We start from the raw sequence: 26988 nt of genomic DNA, 5'->3' as shown, positions 1-26988 counted from the left end.
AAAAGTCCAAGACCTCATGAAAATCCTCTCAAACAATTTGGTACCACAGAACAGTTCAACTAAATCTTCTGGATACTCAAAACCACTGGGACACCAGGTTAATCATTATGAGTCTTCTGAGACACCACCAAATCCTCTGAAATCCCTTGTGGCGGCAACTAAATCATTTCGATACTCTGGCACTGCTGATGAATCTGCTCAACACCCCTGGGATTCCAGTCTAATCCAGGAGACTACTCCGGGAACACTGTCTAATCCATTCAAATCCTTTGGGATCCCAGCCTAATCCTCTCAAATCCTCTGAGACCATAGTTGAATTGTGACAAGTCCTCTGTATGCCCAATTTAATCCTTTTGAGTCCTCTGAGGCCTTGTCTTATCACTTCCCTGTGACCCCTGTGAAATTAAAGCTGCTGTGTTCCAGACATGATTTGATTAGTCACATTACACTGAAGGTAAAACGAAAACCTGGGTTTGTATGATCCTGACTTCACCCACTCATGCTTTACTTATCTGTTTTTTTTAATACCAAGGCTATATTACTTTACTTTGTGGTGCAGACACCTTGGTATCAGATTTACAAAGCCCCTCTTTCAGGAGAAACAGGGCAGCGCAAATCCTTTTGAAAGGCGCTTATCTTCACAACTTCGCCCTTAAAAAGCCATCAATGTACAATGATGACTCGATGTTCAAAGACTTTACTTTCATGTTATTAGTATGCTACATGATATACATGCCCATTTAATTAAATCTAAGTACGCAATCATTCAATGCTGCAGCCCATTTCTTCTGCCAGAGAATGCCTCTGTGTTCCTTCATAAATTTTCCGCCACATGTCTAATTTTCAAAATGGATGGTGGGAACAACAAACTCCATCTGAACAGTTTGGTTTTTTATCGTTTCTTTAAAGCATTAGGAGTTATGATCCATACATGCAATTTTCTCAGATACATTACAGGCAACATACTTGGGGAAATGTTACAAGCTCATAACAAAATCAAGGCTTCCTTCTCAATGGTAGGATATTTCTTTTGATGAATCAACATCTTTTGGGAGAAATACATGATAGGTCTTTCTACCATCTTGTCTTTTTGCTGGAATATGTTACCAACACATCCACATTACTCACATCGATAGCCATCTTGAACGGCTTTGCCAGTTAGGTCTTGCTAATATCTGAGGACAGCTTTCAGGCTTCTGCACTTATCCATCCAGTGAAACTTTGTTCACTTCTACAGCAAGTCAGTGAGTGAAGCAACCAAATTACTAAAGTCCGGTATATCCGGTATAAATTTTTGATTTAAAAAAACTTTAAAAAATCTCTTCCAGGAAATGTAGTACTTGACAATACCAGCTCATAATTCTCAAAGAAGAGAGCAATGGAACTGAAATTCTCCTTACTGCATCCCTTAGTGTTCTATCCATTGCTTAGTGCCAACTCTGTAACTTTCAATCTCAAACCTGCCATTGACCCACCTTGACAAATGTTCAAGGACTTGAGTTGCTGTTCAATAAACTTACTTCCTTTTTGTTTATTTCTTTTCTTTCTCCATGACTGATTATTGCTACCATCTCCTCCTTGACTTACTTTGACACCAGGTTTGATTGCTCATTTTGCTATTTACTGCCACACACTGTCCCCGAGCTTAGCCCTGAGACCAGACCTTCACAGCCAGCCCTCATGTATCTGCACGGCCATAAACACAAACTCTACTCCAACTAAAGCTTAGTTTGATGTTGCTAAGGACTAACTGCACTGAAACTGGCTGGCACTCTGTCCATGCAGTCAGCCCTGCCAACATTGTCTGATGTTTGACGATGTTTGGGACGAGAGGTGGTCATTTGCCCTGTGCCCAGTCACATTTTGATCAATTAATTGATTGATTGTCATGCGTACCAAAATGCAGTGAAAAGCTTTGTTTCTGAGAGGTACAAGCAAATCACAGCAAACAAAAGATGTAAAGATCAAAAAGACTGAGAGGCATACAGGTTACATTGCAGGCAAAATTATTTGAGGCAAGGGTCCATTCAAAAGTCTGATAATGGCAGGAAAGAAACCGTTTCTGAATCTGCTCATGCATGTGTTCAGGCATCTGTATCTTCTGCCTCATGGAAGAGTTTGTCGGAGGTCATTACCAGGGTGTGATAGGCCTTTGATGCTGTTGGTTGCCTTTCTGCAGCCACAAGCCATGGAAATAGAGTACGTGAAAGTTGGCTTCCATGATGGTCTAGGCTGTATACACCACCTTCTGTCGTTTCTTAACGTTCTGGGCAGAGCAGTTGCCGTAACAGGTTGTTATACACCTGGACAGAATGTTTTCAAAGGGGTATCGATAGACATTGGTGAGGGACCTTAAGGATTTGCCAAATTTCCTGAGTTGCCTGAGGAGGAAGAGGCATTCTGTTCCCTCTTGACTGTTTTATGTATGTGTGAAGTCCAGGACAGGTCATTGGTTATCATCGCTTTGAGCAACTTGATGCTCTTCACTCTGTCGACCTCAGTTCAGTTGATGTAGATAGGGACATATTGTCCTCCTTTCTTTCTGAAATCAATGATCAGTTCTGTAGTTTTTGCCAACGTTGAGAGGCAGATTGTTTTCATGGTAGCACATCACTGAGCCCTCAACCTCCCTTCTGTAGTCTGACTTATTGTTGTAAGATATTAGTCCCACTGCGGTGGTGTCATCAGTGAACTTGTAGATGGTGCTCATTCAGAATTTGGCAACACAGGCATTTGTGTCAAGGTGTACATTGGGGCTGAGGATACACCCTTGGGGGACTCCAGTGTTGAGTGTTATTGTGGAGGAGGTGCAGCTACATATCTCATTGTTTGCTGTCAATGGGTCAAAAAGCTGAGAATCCAGTTGCAGAGAGCTGAGGCCAAAGTTTTGAGATGAGGATGGAGGGGAACTTGGCCTTGAAGGCGCAATTGTAGTCAATGAGTAGGAGTCTGACATAGCTGTCTTTGTTTGGGCACACTGCATGTGTTTTCATGGGTATGGGGATTATGGTGGTCTTCTAGAAGCAGGTGGGGACTTTTGTTTGTAGACAGAGAGGGTGAAGATGTCAGTGAATACCTCCGCCAGTTGGCCAACACAGGATATGAGTGCTTGGCCAGCTACCCTGTCCAAGCCTTTTGCCTTCCTTGGGTTGACACCAAAGAAGACCGAACTGACTTCTAAAGTGGTGACAAAGTGTGTCTGCGGCTGTCAGGGCAGGCGTCTCCGCACTAGTGGTGTTCTGCTCAAACCGAGCATAGAAAGAATTGAGCATGCCAGGGAGGGATGTGCCTTTGTCCATGATCTTACATTGTTTTATTTTGCTTCTAGTAATATTGTTTATACCTTGCCATAAATAGTTTGGTATGCCTGGGCCTCTTACTTGGTCCGGTACTGCCTCTTGCCCTCCCTGATGGCTTCGCCGATGACATATCTGGACTTTTCTGTATTAGGCCAGGTCACCCAAATTGAATGCTGCTTGCCTGGTCTTCGGTAGTGGGTGGACTTCCTGGTTCATCCAAGGTTTGCATTTGGGGTACACTAGGATTGACTTCTTTGGTGCACAGTCTCCACGCATTTGCTATGTGTTGGTGGTGGCACACTCGCTTCAGTTTTCCACTGAGCACTTGAACATGGCCGCATCCACCGAGTCCAAGCAGTCCATGAGGTGGTCTTCTGCTGCCTCGGAGCAGCACAGTGCTTCTTTTCATGAAGATTTCTGCTGTTTCAGCTTTTGTTCGTAAACTGGAAAGATGAACACTGCACTGTTATCTGATTTTCTGAAGTGTGTGTGGGGTATTTGGTGGTAGGCATCTTTGATGGTTGTGTAGCAGTAGTCCAGAATGTACTTTCCTCTGGTGGGACAGGACATGTATTGGTGGTATTTTGGCTTCACCTGCTTGAAGTTGGCTTGGTTGAAGTTGCCAGCCACAATGAATAGGGGCTCAGTCAATTTTGTCCCTAGTGTGTTTGTGTTAGTGTAAGTCACATCTAGGGCATTCTTCACATCAGTGTGCTGTGGTATGTAGACTGCTGCCAGCATGGTGGAAGTGAACTCTCGTGGTGAGTAGTAGTTACAGCATTTTACTGGAAGGTATTCCAGGTGTGGAGAGCAGTCGCTTTCCACGGTTGCTAAGTCAAGCACCAGGAAGTGTTGGTCAGGATGTATACCCCACCATGCTTCACCTTGCCTGAGGAAACCGTGCTGTCCATGTGGTGTATGGTGAACCTGTCAGGATTTTGAGCACAGTTGGGAATGGCATGGGTGCATCAAGTCTCTGTGAAGCAGGGCACACAACAGTGATTTGGTGGGTGGATAAGTCTAGATCTAATTTCATCTATGTTGTTTTCAATCCTTTGGGCATTTGCGAAGAGTATGCTGGGGAGGAGAGTCTTGAAACCACATAGATTCAACCTCACCTACAGTCCCGCATATTTTCCCCATTTCCTTGTATGTTTCCTGCATTCTGATAGTCCAGGTAATTGGTGGTGTGAGTCAGCTGCTCCAGCAGGTGAATTGGGTCCTGTTGGGCTGGGCGTTTTGCAGGGCAGGACACTGCGAGGTCAGAGTTTGGGCCCCTGGGCATGCCTGGTCTCCTTGGGGAGGGGTTACAACGGTGGAGTTTCTGATGCTGGGCAGTCCCAGATGCTGGTAGAGTGTAACTTCTTTTCCTGCAGGCAAGTGAGTTGTGCCTGGTCAGGCCAGGCCTAAACATAACCTAGTAGATGGGGAATCTGGGATTGGGCCTAGGCCAGTTGGACCTCCTCAGTTTGTGCTGCTGCCAGTCTCAGGTTGGTCAGAATTCCGGTGGTGAAGTGGCTATCAGAGCCAATTCTGTTCAGGGTCGTGGTTGGATCACTGCAGGGTCAGGAGTCAGACTATTGGCCTCATGGGTCACAGGGTTCCCAAGTGAAATATGAGGTGCTATTCCTGCAACCTGCAGGTGGCATTGTTGTGGCACTACACAGGGCCCAGGATGAACATATCATCCGAAGAGTGGGAGGGGAAGTTGAAATGGTTCGCGACTGGGAAATGCAGTCATCGGTCATGGACTGAGCTTAGGTGTTCCACAAAGCAGTCCCCAGGCCTCTGCTTTGTTTCCTCTAACTCGGTTTTTGACAAAGGACTGCACCTCCCAGTCATGAACCATTTCATCTTAGCCTCCCACTCCTTGGAGGACAAGTCCATTTTGGGCCGTCTGCAGTGCCACAACAATGCCACCCGATGGTTGCAGGAACAGCATCTCATATTTCACTTGGGAGCCCTGCAGCCCAATGGTTTCATTGTGAACTTTGCAAGTTTCAAATTCTCCCCTCTGGTGACTGCTCATCCAGCTCATCCCTGCCTCCCTAAACTGTCCTTCCTCCCATCTATCTGCTCCTCCCACCTCAAGACCCATCCCCACCTCCTACCTACTAGCCTCATCCAGCCCCCTTGACCTGTCCATCCTCCCTAGACTGACATATCCCTTCCATAACTCCCCACATACACTGACCTTTACTGGCTTCAACCCTGCCTCTTTGACCTGTCTATTTGCTCTCCACCTGTCTTCTCCATTATTTGTCCTCTATCCGCTTGCCCCTCTCTCCTTATTTATTTCAGAATCCCCTTCTCCACCACCCCCCCCCCCCCATTTCCGAAGGGGGGTCTGGACCCGAAATGACAGCTTTCCTGGTCCTTTGATGCTAGTTGGCCTGCTGTGTTCATCCAGCTCTACACTTTGTTATATCAGATTCTCCAGCATTGGCAGTTCCTACTAGCCTCAAAAATCTTTATTTCTTTATGTCCTCTTCCTGGTACTCATCAGTAAATCTTACGTAAATACATTCGTTAAAGAGATCTGGATCTTTCTGATCAACCAATCACTGACCAGGCCAAATGTTCTTTTGCGGCTCTTTAGATTCAACTGTGATGTATTTTCCCACTTGAACAAATCCCATTAGCTTGTCTTGTTTTATGACATCCATCTTCTCCATGCTTTGTTTTTAAACCACCGACACTGGCATTTCATGTGTGTTTCTTTATTACAGTGAAAATATCTGAAGTTATTTTTTCACTTTTCTTCTCTCATAATGGGCTTTCGCCCTCTGTTTCACTATCTTTACTATCTTTGATGAGATCACCTGAGGATTTCTTTTTCTCCACAACAATCCACAGATTGAAACTGATGTCGGAAGCCAAACTTTAATTTATGATCCAACTCACAATCATCTGCCATTTCTACTGCTAATCTTGCAATTTTAACACGGTGCTCTTCCACATTAGTTCTTGCAACTTCAGGAAGTGAATTTTTGAACTCTTTCAAAATAACAATCCTTTCAAGAGTTTAAGGTTTGCTCTATTTTCAATTCCCTTATCAAAGTTACATTTTTGATCCTTTCAAATTAAACGCATGTTTGACTAAATTCCTTCTTTAGGTCCCTAAAACATTGTCTCTAGGTTTCTGGCACTTTGCACTTGAGATGGCTTTTGTCACCTCATCATGCTCCCCATATGCTTCATCTGATCTTGACACAAACACCTCACTGTCTATACCTAGCAACTTCGTTTGAATCAACATTACACATCCACAATGAAATCAAAATGACTTTTATGTCCTTCTCATAGAACTTCGGCCATGCTTACATGTATTTAAACAGATCTCCACCAGATGTTCGACCATGGTAGATTTTCTCTTCATCATCGTCCTCATCAGCCCTCCCACCTTTCATCTTTAGCTCCACCATTTTAAGTCGACTTTCATATCGCATTGCCAACATCCAAAGTTCAAAATCTGTTTCTTTCTCCGCACCTCCGCACACTTTCTTTGCAAGGGGCCTTTCTTTTAAACATTCTATTCTGCTTTTTGGAAAAATTCAAACTGCTTCTTTCTTTTTTTAATTACCAATGGCTATAAATAAAGCTGCTTCATTTGCAATTAAATTTAAACCATTTCTATCTGTTCTGATTGAATTGCTGGTAATTGTAAACACTGGGCTATCACCCTTTCTCCACAGGCACTTCCACTGCTAACATGAGCTTTTCTGACAATTCAAGAAACTTCTCTTTGCTCATCTTCTGGAAAATTACCCTAAGTGACGTCTTCCACACCAAGGGAACTCTTAGCTTCAAGAACCAGTGGTACATAGGGCATTTCCTATTTCAACACTCCAAATGTAACTGTTGAAAATAGAACACCAACAATCATCACATGTCTTTGAGTCCAGTAATTCTAAACCCAACATGGAATCACAGATGTTGATCTCTGCTGAGTCTTCCAATTGTTATGGCTCAGACAAGGGCTCTGCACCCTCCCCAAAGTATATTAAGGAGATAGCCTAATGCTAATGTTTGTATTTTTTTAAAAGGCAAGTGTAAGGTGCTGTCTTCCAGATGTGATTCAATTGGTCCACCACTAGGCTTTAATCATAGCACACTTTAATTTTACAACACATTAAAATATAGAAAAAAAATTTGCATAACTTAGTTTGGGTGAAATACTTCAAAAGATACATTATTATTTACATTAATCATCAACTGTTGCAATATAGGTAGCATTCCATAAACATCTTCTTTTGTAAGAAAAACAATCTATTCAGAAAAGCAGGTATTATTCTCACATGCTATTTTTCTCCAGTCCATCAGAAAGAAACAGCAAAAAAGTAAGACTCTGTCCCTTTTTATTTCTCGAAGAAACTTTCTATCTAAGTCTTAACCCCAGCAGCAAAGAGATAGTCATAGAATCCCTACAGTGTGGAAACAGGACCTTTGGCCCAACAAGTCCACACTGACCCTCACAGCATCCCTACCAGACCTATCTGCTTATAACTCACCTAATCTCATACCCCTGGACACTATGAGCAACTTAGCATGTCCAATCCACCTGTGCTGCATACCTTTGAAATGTGGGAGGAAACCAGACAGCCACAAGAAACCCATGCTGATACAGTGAGAATGTGCAAACTCCGCACAGTCACCCTAGGGTGGAATTGAACCCAGGCCTCTGGTGCGATGAGGCAGCAGTGCTAACCACTGAGCCTCCATGCCACCCCAAAGAGAAAGTGCTTTAGCTGTTAGCTGCGGCAGCCAGCTAAGTACAACTCCAAATGAAAGCAGAAAACGCAGTCCTCAGGTTCTCATGCTTACTTTGTCTATTTTTATATAAATATCATAGAGGGCGAAAGCCAGTATGTTTACCAACTCCTCTCTGAACCAAACGTTATGTCACCATTTTCCAACAATTCTCTGCAAGAGGAAAGGACAGAACACATCTCTGTGAAATGCACAACATTTTCACAAATTCATTGTGTCTCTGATGGTCAAAAAAATCTACTTGTTCTCATTCCAATTTCTAGCAACTGACCCATACCCTTGTGTGCCTTCACACCGCAAGAATAAATTTAAATACTTCTTGAATGTTGTCAGCATCTGTAACTCGACCACCTTTACAGGCAGTGAATTTCAGATTCCCAATGCTCTAGATAAAAGGGCTTTCCTTGCGTTTCCTTAAAATCCTCTGTCCCATTCTTTAATTTATGCACCCAGTCATTGTTCCCTCGATAGCGGGGAACTATTTGCTTCTGTCTACACTCTATATGACCTTCATAATTTCAACCATATCCTCTGAAGGCACAGAAATAAATGAAACAATCTGTCCAATCTCTCTTCAGAAGTGAAAGTGATTAACCCAGGCAACAACATGTTAAATCTTCTCTTTACCAAGTCCAAAGCTATCACATTCATCCTATAATGTGCATTCCAGAACTGCATATGATGGTGTGATGATGTTATCACTTTAAAAGGTTATTTTTTTCATTTTTTTTAAACAGAGCCTATAATACAGAATCTTGGGTAGTCTACCAGGACCATTGGAGTGAACAACTTGTGAGGCTTTTAGGTTTTTTTTAACAGCCTGATGGGTATGGCCAGCTCTTGCAGACCAGGCTTTCTGTTTTTTTAGCTTTAGCAGCAGCAGCTGTTTATGGTCGCAGATGAGTTGGAACTTCAGTGAATTATTCTTAGCTGCTACTTTCCCTGAATTTTCTCTTAAGGTTTGTTTTCTCCTGGTTAGGAGAACTGCATATAAGAATATGTGCCCAAACCTGCCTTGTTGTCAGGGGTTGTGTTTCTGGGCTGTTACTATAATTGAACAGATAATTAATAATAGCTACCTCATCTATTATTCAGTTGAGATTTTCAATTGTTCATTTCTTCTAAATTCCTCTTTCTGTCATTTATATTTTAAGCACAATGTTTTAACAAACTGTGCTTTGCTTAACATTGAGTTGTTTGACCAGTTGCAACACTTGTCGAACATGCAATTCACATCTACCTTTAAAATAAGAAAGAGTTAGGATCTGGGCCACATTCTTAAAATATTTTGAGGAGGTCTGGTCTGGTGCTTAACAATGCATGAGCAGAAAAGTGCAGTAAAAATAGTGGGAACTTGGCAGAACATTATTCAGGTAATCACACTGGGAACACATCTGCACATAGACTGAAAATAGCAGATGAACGAAGTTAAACAAGACGGTGAATTCATAGAATGTTTTTGAGATCGCTTCTTAGCGACAAGTATTTCGGAATGATCCAGAAAGCAGGCCACACTTGATCTGATATGGTGTAGCAAAATAGAATGAATTGATGACCTCATGGTGAGGGTGCATCAATAAAGCTTTAACCAAAATATCATTGAAATTCACATTCAATTTCAGAGAGTAACATGCCACAGGAGTTAGGACTGGAAATTCAACACTTTATTAAAGACGTCTAAGTGACATTGATGACAATTGTTGCTAAATTTGCTGATGTCACAGAAATAGTAGGAAAGAATGTTGTGGAAAGTGCATAAGGTGGATACAAAGTGATAAAGATTTTGTTTCATCTTTCACAGAATGGAGGCATCATAGATTTGACAAACATTTATTGCCACCCTCACTGTTCATACGATAATGAGGAATCAAACACATTGCAGGAGCGGAGTCACGTGTAGCACAGATGCCATTCCTTGAAGGACATAAATAAAACAGATGGCAATTCCCAAAAACAGTTACTCATTATGAATAAATTATTATCCCCAACTTTATTCTTGCTTTCAACTTTCACCTTCTATCATCACAAGATTTAAAGACAGAACCTTCAAAACATTTTCCAGGGTTGTTCTGTTAACATTCTAGTGATAAAACTACTAAGTTTATCACCTCAACTATATTCAAAACTGAGAAGCCTGAAAGTCAGTAAGATAGCATGCTTTGTGGCAACATATGAAAATATAATTGTCATTTCTGTATTGACCATTCCTTAATAAATGTGGAATCAAAGTCTTTAATTCTCTTTAAGAAATACATAGGCAGATTAATCATGAGAAAGATATGTATGGTAATCAGGTGAAAATGTGAAGTAATTACATCAGTCAGATCTTGCAGGTGAGGCAGGACTTGCTCGAAAATGGAGCTGTATTCTAAATTAAAATTTCAATAGTACTGTATGTGTTTCAATGGTTTAAGACACATCGATATGCTAGAGAGTATGCTTCAGAATAAAAGGGAATATATGTCCAAATATGCAATGCATTCAAATTTGAGAATGCGTTCCACTTTAAAAAAATGAGCCATTTAAAACTAACACAATAAGATCAGTTTTTGAACAATTATGTTTATTATCCATTAACAGATCTGGAGCTAAACACGTTGTCTTCTACAAGTGGCAGCTGGTGTCTCGGTGGCTAGCACTGCTGCCTCAGAGCACGAGGGATGTGGGTTCAAACTGTTTGTGTGGAGTTTGCATGTTCTCCCCATGTCTATGTGGGTATCCCCTAGGTGTTCCAGTTTCTTTCCACTGTCCAAAATGGTTGGGTGGATTGGCCATGCTAATTTGTCTGTACTGTCCAGGGATGTGAAGGTTATGTGGAATAGCCATGGTAAATGTGGGGTTGTAGGGTAGGGGGTGAAACTGACTGCAATGTTTTTCAGAGAGTTGGTGTGGAATTGTTGGTGCAAATGGCCTGTTTCCATTCTGGCGGATGTTATGCTCTATGAGTGCTGAGTTTCTTGCAGCCCTTCAGAACTTAGAAAATGTACAGGATTCGCATGGCTTGGGGGAAAAATGCCAACCTAGATTCTAGCATGTTACAACATTGAATCACAAAAACCTTCTTTCAGCATCTTCACATTCACTCATTGAGAAAAGACCACAAGCATGTGAATATGTGCTTGCATGGAGAACTCAGGATAATTGGAATGTACAATTCTCTTAGAAATTTTATTGGTTTCTTCATTTAAATAATTTAACAATCAGATTAAATGGATATTTCACCGCATTCTTTAATTCTTCTCTAAACTTTCTCTGAGGATCTGCATATATAAATGGGTTGATGCAGCAATTCAAAAGCTGAAGCATATATCCATTTTCTTCAAGCATAAAAGTTGAGTCACTGGAATTGGAACCTGTGAAATAAGTAACATTCGCAACTCTGACATAGATGATTGTTATAAAATATAACAAATATAAGAAGATGAAGCTGCCTGAAATGGCAAACAATAAAACAATGGACCTTCTTCTGTTCTCCATCTCTGGGTCATTTTGATGCATTTCATTACTGCATGTCCTGAATCTCCTGCGGGCTGTACTGGCCCCTAAAATATATTTGACAGTCACAACATTGAGCAGTAAAATCAGCATGAATGGCAGACAAGGGGTTAAAATACAATGGATCCAGTCAAATGCAACCCAGGCTGCTTCAGTGTAAAATGTTGATTTTATACCACAGAACCACGGTACACGGTACACCAACAACTATGACCAAAGGTTCATATATAAAATATAGGAATGTATTCTTTATGGAGCTCAGTGCTAAGACAATCACGATTACTCTCGCTGCTGTCTTCTCAGTACAATATATTATTTTTAGCTTCTGGCAGCAAATTGCCACAAATCGATCGAAGATGAAAGCAACAGTCAACCAAGCAGAACTGTCTATAGCTGCATAGATGAGGGCAGAACGAAAGCTGCATACTTGTGTGATGGAAAGGAAACTAAATGGAAAATAAATTTCAGCAATTCGATTCAATATCATAGCACTGACAATGAGCAAGATATCAGCCACTGCCATAGACAAAAGATAATAACTGATACATTTGGATAGTCTGCATCTTCCCTGGGAGAGAATCACAATCACCACCAGGTTCGCTGCAATGCATAAAGAGATATAGAGAGTGAGGCTGGGGAAAGATAAAATGTATGGCTGCATTTGAGAAGGACAAATGGAAAATTAACTGGGAGACTCGATGAAGAATCATCTGATACATCACAATGTGGGAGACTTGTAAAATATTAACAAAAGTTGACATTCTTTTAATTAGGGATATGTATTTCTCTGTTTCAATAAACTTTCTGTTTCACAGTAAGGAAGTTGGAAAGAACCAGAATTCAATGTCACAAATGAAATCCTAACGGAGAACAGAAAATGATCAGAACACATTAATACTAACAAGGGAAGAACACACAAAAACATGAACTTAGCCAAAAAGGAGGTACTGACAATATTGATGAAATAGCTAACACAGTAATTCTGCAACCTACCTTGGAAATAATTCATATTTGAGGCATGTATGACAGGATAAATTACCAAAGGTTATGCAACAATTGTGGGCTTCTCAATCTTAATATAGACTGAAGCAATCAAACTTGTAAATTGAGTCTACATAATAGTTTGGAAAATGTTTTCATGATGGCTTCTAACAGCAAAACCATCAGGATCCAATTTGGGAAGAAACAGTGTCAGATCGAGAATTTTGTGCTGAGGCAAGATTAATTTCAATTTATTTCAAAAGATTCAATGCGATCTACCCATCACATTAGAATTGATCTCAAGTTTGAAAATGATACACTACATGCACAACGAAGAGCCTAAAAATCTTAAACTTTAACAAGTCATTTGCCTGGTTATGAAATGCATGCTTCCTATGGTTGAATGGGTATGTTGATGAAAATGTGACAATAGAAATAAACAGTGGAAAAGTTTCAAGCATAAAGAAATGGCTCAACATTGTAAGCAGCGATTATTCTATTGCAAAATAAAAACTCAACAAGAAGTAATATTCAATGATTGATTTCAGATGTCAAGCATAACATTAGCAATAGTTAAAATAAGAGGCTTGAGCCATTGTAGGATGCGGGGGTAGGGTGCAGCAATATGAAGTTTGGGAGAGTGCAACCAAAGGTGTCTGAAAACAGTTGATAAGAGGTATACGTGTGCATTTTTGTGTGTCATCGGGGAGATGGGGTAATTCTAAAGTGAAAAAAATATGTCCATGATTATGAGGAAGATTTTCACACCTTTTATGAAGACTTAGAATGAGAGACTGGAGTTATTATTCACATTGGATGTTTACAAACGAAGACAAATGAAATTAATGTGTTGTGAAGAAGTAGCTGAAACAGATTGAATATTTCACTTCTGGTTTCCCTATAGATGACATAGCTTTGCAGCAGATGTTAGTAATAATCATAAAAATAATGATGATAACAATAAAATAAACAGATTGTACAACACAGTTAGGAAATTATGATTAGTGGTAAAACCTCCATCAGAAAGATAAGGAGTGGTAAGATAGGAAACTGCAGGCCACTGAGCATGATATCAGGCATTGGAAGTGTTGGAATCCGTTTTTGTGGGAGTATTCATAACACATTTAGAAAATCGTAATCTAGCCAGACATAGCAAATATTTCATTATGAAAGGGAAAGAAAATAGTCAACAGTTCTATTTTTGGGAGATCACTAGCAAGGATAAAGGTGGGCGTCTTGTTCTGATTTGGATGGGCATGTTGCAAACTTCAGAAAGGAAAAAATTAGAAATAGAAAAAGTGTATGAAGCAGTGGCTAATGTTGAATGGAAAAAAATTGCAGTAAGTAATTTAAAAACAGTTTAAAATGATGTTTTGATAACTGGAGCACCACAAGACTCAGCATTTTTACTGCAACTAAATAAAATCTAAAATAATGAATAAGGCAAAGAGAAATATGATCTCAAAAATTACCTTGTTAAAATGCTCAAAATGGAATCTATCAGCAGGATCCAGAGCCCCAGTACAAATTCTTTTGGTTGGTTATGAGTGGAGACAGTAAGATTCCAGATGAAGAATAATAGAGGTAGGTGTCCAATTATTCACTTTTGGCTCTAAGAAAGATGGTTTATTTAGAGGAATTGAATGTATACATATTGATTTTTGGAGAGGCCTACACATTGTTACTGCAAATAAATTGGAAATTTAGCATCCAGATACACAAAGCACATTGTAAGTTGAAACTTTATTATGTATGCCTACAGTACAGGAATAAATAAGTCATGCAAAATTGTCTGCTGGACTGGGGCAAATTTATCTTTCAAGTGACATTGGAGCAATATTATTTCTGTGTTAACATTTAATAACTTACACACAGTAACGCTGCTTGCAACACTGAAATGATATTTCGCTAACTAGAACAGAATTAATATTAGAATATGGCAACATTTGTATTTTAAATGTGAGATAAATCAAAACGTGATAACAGCTATGACCAAAGGAGAAAAGTAACCAATTGAAGTTGGGAAATTATATTAATATGTGAAGAAAATATGACATAGAAGATGATACATGAGAAAGTTAAAGATGAAAAATTGTGCTATCAGTGAGGAGATATTATCTCAGTGCAAATATGAAACTGCAATCTTCAAATTTGCAATCAATGTCGATAATGAAGGAAAACAATTGGGATTGGAAACGGCAAGAAGTTACAATAACAGAGAAAATTCCGATATCAGTTAAAGAGAAACGATAACTGAGAGAAGCATCACTGATAAACTAAATGATTGTTGTACGTCAATCATTGATTCCTGGAAGTAATAACTGACTCCAATATTTTACCTGGAACACCTACTGCTGCAAGAATAGGATAGTAAATGGCAAGCACCAGGCCTTTTGGTGAACCATGCATCTTGATCAGAATCTCAGATCACTTTATACTCTACTCTCAAACATGTTCAATTTATAGTGTTAAAAGCCCCAGGGAGCGTATTACTTAGTTTGATTTTTTTTTAGTTCATGACGCCAAATAGAGGACACTGTTTGATGCAGCCGTTACCTGGCACTCGTTCAGATTTGAATGTAATTTAATGATTTGCCGAGGAATTAACAGGTCTCTAATGTCAAATATCTGGAGAACACAGTATAATCTCAGAGAATTTTTTCTCCCAAAAATAAACATCAGGGAGTTGGAATTTTGAAACTTAACTTGAACAGGGGAACAAGTAAGATGCATATCTCTCAAGATGGATGAGTATTGCTACAGTGAAGGCATAAGACCTTAGTCTGCTCCTGAAGGGGAATATGGACAAATTCTTATTTCCAATAATTATTGGCTTACATCAGTTCTCTCATTTATTCTTAAATTGAGGGGTATGAAACCTTTCTGATGCATTTTTGACACTTTTTTTCTACTTTTTTTTGTTTTACTTTCAGTGTTGATAGTTTCATTTCATCATTGTTACCATCTGTATGCACACTCAAGTACTTTGTTACTTATCTCAATACACTTCTTTTGTTTAATGCCAATACATTCAACGTGCACAGCCCAAATCATGGTGGGGAAGCACAGTTAAGATTTACATTTGCCATGAAGATAACCATTTCAGCACTGTTACATTCACTGTGGCTGGTCCTGTTCAGCAGGATACATTTAAATGTGAATTTGCATCAGTTTGCAATTTCCAATCTATGCAATTAATTTCACTATATATGCATTTATTCCATCAACTCTCATTCAAACCAGGGTTGTAAGATGCTTAATATCAGTGTACAGCAGTCAATTTAGCATTGATGTATCTAATGAGGATAAATTTATGGCAGATTTGGAAGTTACTAACGAGGACTGAAGGGCCTAGTTCATCATCATTAGTTGCAATGAGACAGATCCCAGTCATAAGCTGCAAGTCATTGCATAATTATCCAGGTGAACAAGATCATATTTCAGTGGCCCAACTAATTCAGTTAAAGCAAGCTGACTGATGGAAATGTCAGTTCAGTTCAAAGCAATTCCCCATAAACGTGACAGAAATGTTACAGCAACTTCATTTTTACCTTCAAACTTCTCATGACCCAAGGTCCAATAGCCAAACAGCCCTGCCAGGTGGGAAAGTAGTTTAATTGTACTTTTTAAAAAACCATTCAGAATATTAGTTGCAATATGTAGGATGATGTTTCCTATACATTAAGAACATTGGACACAGATTGGAGGGCTTCTCAATTTAATCCACAGGTGTGACTGTGAACTTCCTAGTTGTTACTTCTACTCTCAGTTCAAGGCTCACCTTTGATATCGCTGTTCTTGGCCTGCTGTACTGTTCTTGTGAAACTCCCACTTTAGCTGACTAAACAATACTTCCTCTGTCAGTAAAGACATATGCAGCTTTCTGGATTAACTGTAAAGTTCAACAATTTCAGCTCATAAATACGCCGCCACAATATTTCTTTTTCTTTCCTTCCTTTGTTTTAATATTTGAGTCTTTTTTCTTCTTTGAGTTTTATTCCTAAACAAAACAGCTACCTTTTTGATGCTGCTTGTTATTACATTTTAAGGTATTCTGCACATTTTTTTGATGTATTCACATACGCATATCTTCACTCCCTTTCCTTTTTAACTTCATCTAGTTTGTTCTCTAATCTCTTCTCTGTTCCAGTCTACAGATATTTTTCTTCACATCCAACAATGCTACATTTAAGCTATAATTTCTATGCTTGTTTACAATTTGTAACAAGTGAAGGCGATGATTTTGTGATGTTTTCACTGGAATAGAATCCAGAGAAACAGGTAAGGAAGGGCATTCCACAAGGAGCAGCAAGCAGACCACAAATGAGATGTCAACGTGGTAAGCTACAAATATAACAATTTAATTGCCAAATAGCAAAAACAGCATATGATCGACAGGATTAAACAATTCCAAAACAAAAAAAAGTGCATCACAAGTGGAAAGACTTTAAGTCGTTCCAAGTCAATCGTCAATAGTAGTGCACAAATTAACAACTGCCAGCAGGAGGAGGGTCCACAAATATCCCGATCCTCAATGATCTTACAGTCCAACATAATTTATTACAAAAGGGATGTTTGAAACCACTTCAACCATCTTCAGCGAGCATTGTTAAGTGAGTGATCCATGTTAGCCTCTGCCAGAGGTCACCAACCTCACAGATGACAATCCTGAGCTAATTATGTGAACGTCACATTATGTCCTAAGAAGTCAGGAGGTACTAGATGTTCCATTGATTATAGTACCAGTATTAGCCTATGATTAATTACAGGCAGCACTATATGAGAGTCGCTTATTCTGAAGAACTATAATATCCTTTCCAGAGAGAGAAAGGTGATCCTGACATTCAATTCCTCAATGCTCTGCTCCACAGGACCTGTAAGAATGAGTTTCCTGGTCATCCTTATTTTCACACTCCTCCCACTGCTCACTAGCAATGTGGCTGGATGTGATCATCAGACTTATTCTGAGTAGCTAGCCATCCTCTCGCTTTCCTCAGAGTACCAGTGACCTGGTTTCTCCAGGCCGGCATCTGGCCTTATGTTTGTGAAATCCAAGCCTGGTGTAACTTCATCTAGTTTGTTCTCTAGTTGACATAAGGAAGGAGGAAGTGTTAGGTATCCTAAAAGACATTAAGGTGGACAAGTCCCCAGGTCCGGATGGGATCTATCGCAGGTTACTGAGGGAAGCAAGAGAGGAAATAGCCGGGGCCTTAACAGATATCTGTGTAGCATCCTTGGACACCGGTGAGGTCCCAGAGGACTGGAGACTTGCTAATGTTGTTCCCTTGTTTAAGAAGGGCAGCAAGGATAATCCAGGTAATTATCGACTGGTAAGCCTGACGTCAGTGGTAGGGAAGCTACTGGAGAAGATACTGAGGGATAGGATCTATTCCCATTTGGAAGAAAATGGGCTTATCAGTGACAGGCAACATGGTTTTGTGCAGGGAAGGTCATGTCTTTCCAACTTAATAGAATTCTTTGAGGACGTGACAAGGTTGCTTGATGAGGGAAAGGCTCGAGATGTCATATACACGGACTTCAGTAAGGCATTTGATTAGGTTCCCCATGGCAGGCTGATGGAGAAAGTGAAGTCACATGGGGTCCAGGGTGTGCTAGCTAGATGGATTAAAAACTGGCTAGGCAACAGGAGACAGAGGGTAGTAGCAGAAGGGAGTTTCTCAAATTGGAGACCTGTGACCAGTGGTGTTCCACAGGGATCTGTGCTGGGACCACTGTTGTTTGTGATATATGTAAATGATCTGGAGGAAGGTGTAGCTGGTCTGATTAGCAAGTTTGCTATGACACTAAGATTGGTGGAGTAGCTGATAGTGAAGGGGACAGTCAGAGATTATAGCAGAATATAGATAGACTGGAGAGTTGGGCAGATAAATGGCAGATGGAGTTCCATCCGCGCAAATGCGAGGTGATGCATTTTGGAAGATCAAATTCAAGGGTGAACTATACAGTAAATGGAAAAGTCCGAGGGAAATTTGATGCACAGAGAGATCTGGGTGTTCAGGTCCATTGTTCCCTGAAGGTGACAACACAGGTCAATAGGATGGTCAAAAAAGGCATATAGCATGCATTCCTTCATTGGGTACGTATTGAGTACAAGAGTTGGCAGGCCATGTTGCAGTTGTATAGGACTTTGGTGCGGCCACATTTGGAGTACTGTGTGCAGTTCTGGTCGCCACATTACCAAAAGGATATGGATGCTTTGGAGAGGGTGCAGAGGAGGTTCACCAGGATGTTGCCTGGTATGGAGGGTGCTAGCTATGAAGAGAGGTTGAGTAGATTAGGATTATTTTCATTAGAAAGATGGAGATTGAGGGGGCACCTGATTGAGGTCTACAAAATCATGAGGGGTATCGACAGGGTGGACAGCAAAAAGCTTTTTCCCAGAGTGGGGGACTCAATTTCTAGGGGTCATGAGTTCAAAGTGAGAGGAGGAAAGCTTAAGGGATATTTGCGTGGAAAGATCTTTACACAGAGGGTGGTGGGTGCCTGGAATGCGTTGCCAGCGGAGGTGGTAGACGCAGACACGTTAGCGTCTTTTAAGATATATTTGGACAGGTAAATGGATGGGCAGGGAGAAAAAGGACACAGACCGTTAGAAAATAGATGACAGGTTAGACAGAGGATCTTGATCGGCGCAGGCTTGGAGGGCCAAAGGGCCTGTTCCTGTGCTGTAGGTTTCTTTGTTTCTAATCTCTTCTCTGTTCCAGTCTACAGATATTTTTCTCCACATCCACCAATGCTACATTTAAACTATAATTTCAACGCTTGCTTACAATTTGTAACAAGTGAAGGCGATGATGTTGTGATGTTTTCGCAGGAATAGAATTGTGGTTAAATTATGTCAGCCCATTCAGGTGTACATATGTGACTGATCTCGTTGTGCGATGGCCAGATGGAATGAAACTTGCCTGTATGCCTTTCCCTGGAATACAAAACCAGACTCTGAGTGTGGACAGTTGAATATGTTAATTCTTAGGTGAATATCTGTAAAACACAAATCAACTAATATTCGATCTTCATGGTCAGCATTTGCTCCACCAAACCATGAAATTCATTGAGCAATGTCGCACTCTTACTTTGAAGCTGTCTCCAACATTCCTCATTTAGTCAATGCTGCACCCTGAAGAAACTGTGCTTATGCATTACATTTTGTCTCTTTCCAAATACGCCACATACAGCTCCACACCTGAGGTAACATGGCAGCAATTAAAACTTACACAATTCGCCAGAACCCCAGCTTTTCAAATGTGAGGTGCTCTGCAGCTCTAGTAACTAGCAAATTCATGAATCTCTTCCACCATGAGATTTATGATTGCCATACCTGCATAGATTGTCAAAGCCTGAACAAGCATTAGGGATTCATTTTTGCAATTGTCGTGAAAGGTCATTCCTCTTGAAGATGAGCATCACTGCCCTCGGCATCATGAATGAAGACTGAAGTTGCTGGAAATGCTCAGCAGAACTGGCAGCATCTGTGATGAAAAAAAAATCAGAGTTAACGTTTCGGGCTCTGTGGAAGGGTGACCGGACCTGAAACAGTAACTATGGCACTTTCTTCACATATGTTGCTGTACCTATTTCCAGCAATTTCTGTTTTTGTTCCAGAATTACAGCATCTGCATTTTTTTCTCACTTTTATTATGAATGAAGAGTTGGAATTGCTGCCAAGGGCAAAGTCAACTGCCTGCTACATGGGCACAGTTTTGTTGAGCTCATTTGATAAGCCAGTGCAAACAAGATGGGACAAATGACCTTGATCTCAGCCAACACATTTTGGTGATTCTGCAATTTTTTTTAAAGAAAAGAACTGTGAGCTACAAGCAAGTTTTGAACTCTTAAAACCTGTATGTTGACAAGAAAGTAACTGGAAATAATTTAAGCAAATTAAAACAAAATTCCACATCTATCCATTCATATTGACAAGCAGGTTAGACTTGCATTTTCCCAAAATTGTTTAGATCATTTAGTTTCTTACATCGCTGACTAAACGTACAGCTGCAGATCTCGTCATTGTTTATGTGACAATGAGGTCAGTTCTTCCCATTGTTTGAGCTCCCTTGTGTCCTAGAAGAGAACTCTAACCTAATTCTAACTCTAATTAATCTAACCCTCATCATACAATCATCAAAGAGTCGGACGTCAAAACTCCAGCTTCAGTCATTGCACTGGGCAGTTGCCTTGGGTAGTTATGTGATACTTTTAATAATCGTGCTGTCTGCGGCAATTGAATTCTTCCAAATTGACACTGGTCTGAAAAGGAACACTACAATCATGACTCAATACAATAGATGTATTATTAAGATCCACCAATTCCCACAAGAATGGCTGTGTACTCTCAATCTTGTTGTGAAGAAAACAAAACTTTGTGGTGCATAACATTATGAAATTGCTCACAGGTTGCCAAAATTTCAGTATCAATGGGTATTTCATAGGACAGCAGGAACCAGCCTAGTTGAAGTTCTGATTCCTGGTGCAAGGACTTCTGGACTGATTGTTCTTAGTTTCCACCACCAGTGGGGTAACACTCCAACGCTTTTTGAAATTGTTCACTTCTAATTGTTGGGAGTATTTTTCTCCTTTATTCATTCATGGGATGAGGGTGTCACTGGCTAGGCAGCATTTATTGCCCATTCCGCAGTTCAGAGTCAACCACATTGCTGTGGGGATGGAGTCACATGTTGGCCAGACCAGGTAGGATGACAGTTTCCTTCCTAAAAAGGACATCAGTGAATCAGATGCATATTTCTTGACAATCAACAATGGTCATCATTAAACTCTTAATTCCAATTTTATATTGAATTCAAATTCCAAAATCTGCCATTGTGAGATTTGAACCCAGGTTCCCAGAGCATTACCTTGGTCCCTGGATTAACAATCCAGTGGTAATACTACTAGGCCATTGCCTGCCCTATTAGTAAGAAAGGAAGGCCCTCAATTTTTCTGATTCTGTGGCATTTTACCAATTTCACTGTGCTGGCCGCAATAATTAAAACCGACTGACAGAGTCACGGGAAGGGATCATTTTATGGGATCTAAACTTATCTACTTTAGTGAAGCATATCACTGGTAAAGTCGAAAAAGCATGTGATCTGTATTCATAAGTTGGATAAATAGACTAATGATCTGTGGCCACATTTTCTGACAATATAAAGATAACCAGGAAAAAAAAAGCTATGGGGAGAACATTGGGCAAGTGGACAATTAGAACAATGTTTGACATTTAAATTTTTAAAAAATATAATTAGTAAGCTGAACAATCAAGAAGCAGTGGATGTGGTATGGTTGTGTTTCCAAAAGACATGCGTTATGATTGGCACACAATTTTAATAGGCAGGACAAAGCCGCATGGAATATGCTATAATATTTAGCATGGTCAAAGAATAGACAAGAAGCAGATACAGAGCATTTTCAACTTGGCAGACAGTAAATAGGCGGGTACCTTGACTATCAGAGGGCAGCCTTAGTTATTTACAAACAATGTGAACATTTGAACAAAGGCATAGAGAGGTTGGCAGATGTTTACTCTCCAAGGGACCCAAGTGATATTGTGTAATGTCAAGGATACGGGGAGTTTGTCCAGAAAATAGAATTTGGTCCCCAAAGAGATGAGCCTTGAACTTGTTCAATGGCAGAGTATGATCAAAGGATCGACTGCTCACATTTTCTTTCTCATTCCATCATTTTTGCAGTTCCTTATTCAAAAGGTTACTGCAACATTTACAAACTGGTATCAATTCTAGAACATAATGCCCAATCCAATTAAGTACTCCAGTAATCTGCACTAAAAATAACAATCTGCAATGAATATTATTGAAGAATGATTCTTAATTTACTTATATTCACATCCACTACACTCCATAATCTTGTATGCCAACAGCATTTAGGTAAAAAAAAGGCACTTACGTCAATTGTACATTTGCACATTTTCTTCAATAAATTAATGTGCATCAGGTGCCATGAAAGTAAAATCAACCTATCAAAATAGAGCCAACGTGAACTGAACAATATTCAAACATTCCAAGACATGTAGTTTTCATTCTTACATAACAGACTTAACCTGTACTAACAAAATAATCACATCATAATTTTTAAAAATATTTATGGAGTTGTTCACAAAGAGATCATCCAAACAACGTTTGAGCTGCTTGAGTAGACAATAAAGAATGAACCCAATTGCAGGAAAGTCACAATGATATCTTAAAGAGGTGTTATCACCATTCAAGGAGCTGAGTACGAAACTAAACAGCAGGTCTTCCATTTCCTACAATTGCAGGGGAAAACACATTGGGGAAATTGATTGGGCTGATCGGGGAGTAGAGTGGGAGCTGCAGGGAAATAATGCGTCTGAAGCTGAAATGAGAGAGGGAATTATGTTTGTGAGTGGCATCACATTGCATACACTGGAGAAGATTGAGAATATTCTGTTAATTGTGGAGGCATAAGTCATTCTAGATGAAGAAAACCCTCATGTTCTTTGGTGAAGAAAAATAGCAAGAAAACCAATATACAACCAGAATCCTGGTTTGCTTGATAATTGTCCAGGGAATTAACATCTGAGAAAAGAAGATGAAGTATCGGAAATTTTTGACATGGCTGACAAGATAGAATGCAGAAAGAGATAAGTATTGAAAATGGAATTTCCACAGGAAGGTAAGTACGAAGAAATGGTGACAACAAAGCCGTGGTGTCATGAAGTTTAAAAAGCATGTTTATTGTTTTCCTATCCAGGAACTCTTGGAGGATAGAACTAGAGTGTAGTCAAAAGCTGAAACTGGAAATGAATTTAATGATAATTTTCAATTCGTGCACACAAACAGATATAGCAATGATAAAATGGATAGTCTACCAAGAGAAAATGTGTTGATGAAGGCCTAGGTAATGTTGCGAGAACAAATACTCCAAAAAAAGTTGACTGAAAACAGTCTAAATAGTAAAGGATTCAGGCGTCTAACTGACTTATATGGGGAAACAACGAATGGGACAGTTTCAATACATTACAATGCAGACAAGTCTTTACAGAAACATGTTCTGTGCATATTAAATATGACTCAGCTCAAAAATCCATGTGAATGCTTACATAAATGTGCTTGAATGATTGTACTGCACCTATCTGAACTTGGTATAGAAACAGGAAACTATAATAGTTAGAAATATGAAATGAATAAAACAAGCAAATGCCTGAACTCTTCAGAAATTAGGGCAGCATTTACTCTTCAGGATCTCAAAATGTATTTACATTGCTCCTAATTTTTAAAAAAAAGCTTGAATTAATTGTGACAGGCATTCAAAACAAAGTCTGCACAACACTGTATTGGTCTGAACCTGCTTACAAATAATCTGGAACAGTGCACACGCCCAAAATCACATGGTGCAACTTACTTCAGGACCTTTGCATTGATTGTTAGCTGAATCAAATTCCTGCACTGTGATCAGGTTTAGACTAATGTATTGTACTTATGTTACACAGGCTTCATTCCAAAGGTAATGCCTGTCAGAACTGATTCAGGTTCTTTTTTTTATAAACAATGTAAAACTGGAATAACATTAAACTGGAACAGTACTTCTGCATATCATCGTGCTGGACTGCACTGAACATTTCACCACTGATGGGAATTATTTTCCCCAATCCAAATCCCACCATGCACTGTATCAATCCTAAACTGGACGGTTCTGCATTGATTACAATAATCCTGAGCTAAAACTTTGTCTGTCCACATGAATAGAACTATACTGTACTACATATAGTTGCATTGGATCAACATACAATACTGTAAAATGTAAATGTCTCTTAATACCAGCAGAACTAAAGAATTGATCATTGACTTCAGAAAGAAAAGAGAATGCCCCCATCAACATCCATGGAATTGTGGATGAGAGGGTGAAGAGCATCAAGTTCATTGGAATGACAATAACTGACAACCTGTCCTGGGCTTCCCATGCAGATGCAACAGTTAAGAAAGCACAACAACATCTCTTCTTTCGCAGCAGCTCAGGAAATTTGGCCTGTCCATAAAGTTCCCTCACTAACTTCTACAGGTGCACCACTGAAAGCATATTCTCTGGGTGAATCACAGCCTGGTGTGGCAACTTCTCTGCCCAGGACCGTAAGAAACTACAGAAGGTGGTGTACACTTTTACATGGCTTACTGCCACAGAATGGCTGATAACATGAAAGACCGGATAATGATCTCCAACACCCTCTTCTATCAGGCAGAAGATACAGAAGCATGAAGATACACATGAGCTGATTCAGGAACAGATGCTTACCTGTCATGATCAGACTGATGGATGGACTCTCTAGCATCAAATAATGCTGATATTGCTCATGTTGATCTCGCCTGTGCAATGTAACTTGTACCTCTGTCTAAGACCTTTCCATCTGGACATCCTCTGCTTGCTATGATTTGCTTGTACCACTTGTAAAAACAAAGCTTTTCACGATACTTCTGTACACATGATAATCAATTAATCAAATCAATCAATGTTTTGTGAGTGGCCCATGACATGTGATTCATTTTTAGGGCCAACAATGTTACTTTGGTTGCCTTTATATTTCCTTTGTTGTATTGAGTGCAGAGACTGAGTAACTGAACACTGAAATGCCATAATGCTGATAATGCTCCCATTTAGTACTCACTTTAATGTTTGCAACAATCTACAAAACATTTCATTGTCTTCCTTAGAATAACGTCACAGATTGCACTGAATAGTCTCTGTGCATACAATATATAATATCAATATCCTTTTGTTGTCACACGTGTTCCATTGTAGGAGTACAGTGAAAAGCCTTTACAATGTCTGCCTTCTTTTGGCGACATCTGAGGTACAAGTACCTCGGTACAATTCATGCATGCAGCAAAGGGATAAAAGTAGTTGCTTAATTACATAGTTGCAAATAAGACAAAATATAAAAAAAATTAGGGGGTTAACATTACAGTTTTCTAAGGTAAGGAACATCCCCTCACACTGGTCTGCATCCAGGACTCACTGTTTGCACACTGCTCTGGGGACTGTTTCCCATATGCTGCTGTGGAGGCTTCTTCTCTGTGCTGCTCCAATGTACTGCAACTATCGCTGTTTAATGTTGCAGTAGACGCTTTCTGTTCAGTGGCTGCACACTGGAATGTTGTGTCAAAATACAGCAGGTTAGCTCAGCTACTGGATGAATCAGATCAGACGACACAATTCTGATCGCAAACTACGGTGCAACAGATGCACTTCCCCACGATATATCTCAATTGCATACAGATGGTGAAGGGTAAAGAAAAGATCGCCACACAAGCTTGCAGTCAGAACGAAAAGCATTAAACTCATGACTAGAAGCCTACAGACTACATCGCTAAGGGAGTTGAACAGACAAACTTTATGTTATTAACACCCTTCTCTAACCATCTGGGCTAACTGACCAACATACAGCTAGTCCCCTTGAGGAAGATAAAGTCTTTTCTCGTGATAATCACAGCCATGGCCACCTCCAAATTTCTATCTTTAGCACTGCTCATTCGACAGATGGATGTAAGTTGTTTAATTTCACATTTCTTCCACAAAAAAGAAAATACTCATGCTGCTTATGCAACCTTTGTTTGGCAGCATTTATTAACAGATTATCACGCCTATCTGTAGTGTTGGTAAAAGACAGTTGAGCTGCAAAGATTACTGCTTCACACTGCATATTATATCATCTCACTGAAACACCGAGATCTTTATGGAAATGTTCATGCTGGCATCAAATAGGAGAATGATACTAATACAAGTTCTTGTTACTCTGGGAGAGGCTTAATTGTTACATTCAATGTAGATGTTTGAAGGGGTTACCACAGAAATCAGATCGACTGGCAGCCATGGGATTTTTTAAAATGTTTCACTTGAAATGAATCCTTAACTCTGTTTCTCTTCCCAAATTATGCCAGATCTGCTGCTTTGTTTGTCCACCTTTATTTAATGCTAATATTTTCAATTTGTGAAGATCAGTGGGCAAAAACAGCGATCAGGGTACGGCTATGAATTCCTGCAACTATTGCTTTTGAACACTACAAATTTCTAAGATTTCTTCAATCAAGGAGAAAGATTTCAGATTGAACCTTAAAAAGGGACACTGCATCTCCAGAAATCAATGACATTATCCAGAACATTAAACTCAAGCCAATTGCAGGGCTGTTCATGTCAGCAGGAACAAACCAAATACTTTCACAGAATGAATCCTGCATGTGATTAACATGGGTAATAGTAGCAGAATCAAAACACTACCTTCACATATGAACTCACTGATATGTCTGCAGGTATCACGACTGATTGAGTCCCTTCCCAAACACAGAACAGAAAAACAATTTCTCCCCAGTTTGAGGTGTTAGTGTGCAGAGTGGTTCTGAAGAAAGGGCACTGCATCTCAGTTGTTGACTTTGCTTTGAAACTGCCTGAAACCCTT

General features: G+C 39.8%; 1 long non-coding RNA gene across 2 annotated transcripts; it reads right to left on the bottom strand.

The window, feature by feature from the left end:
- Nucleotides 1-7475: 7475 nt before the first annotated feature.
- On the bottom strand, nt 7476-25017 carry LOC125454488 (uncharacterized). 2 transcript variants are annotated; one of them, XR_009445909.1, is made up of 5 exons: nt 24831-25017; nt 22467-22536; nt 19885-21274; nt 14018-19485; nt 7476-11422 (listed from the first exon to the last, which is right to left on the bottom strand). It is a non-coding gene; the product is annotated as an uncharacterized LOC125454488 (long non-coding RNA). The 2 variants fall into 2 exon arrangements; XR_009445908.1 differs by having other exon boundaries at nt 14018-21274.
- Between the last annotated feature and the right edge of the window lie 1971 nt (nt 25018-26988).

Source organism: Stegostoma tigrinum, chromosome 7, assembly GCF_030684315.1.
Source record: "Stegostoma tigrinum isolate sSteTig4 chromosome 7, sSteTig4.hap1, whole genome shotgun sequence".
NCBI classification, from domain to species: domain Eukaryota; kingdom Metazoa; phylum Chordata; class Chondrichthyes; order Orectolobiformes; family Stegostomatidae; genus Stegostoma; species Stegostoma tigrinum.
Note: the sequence above shows the minus strand (reverse complement) of the source record. Positions and strands in the feature narration are given on the sequence as shown.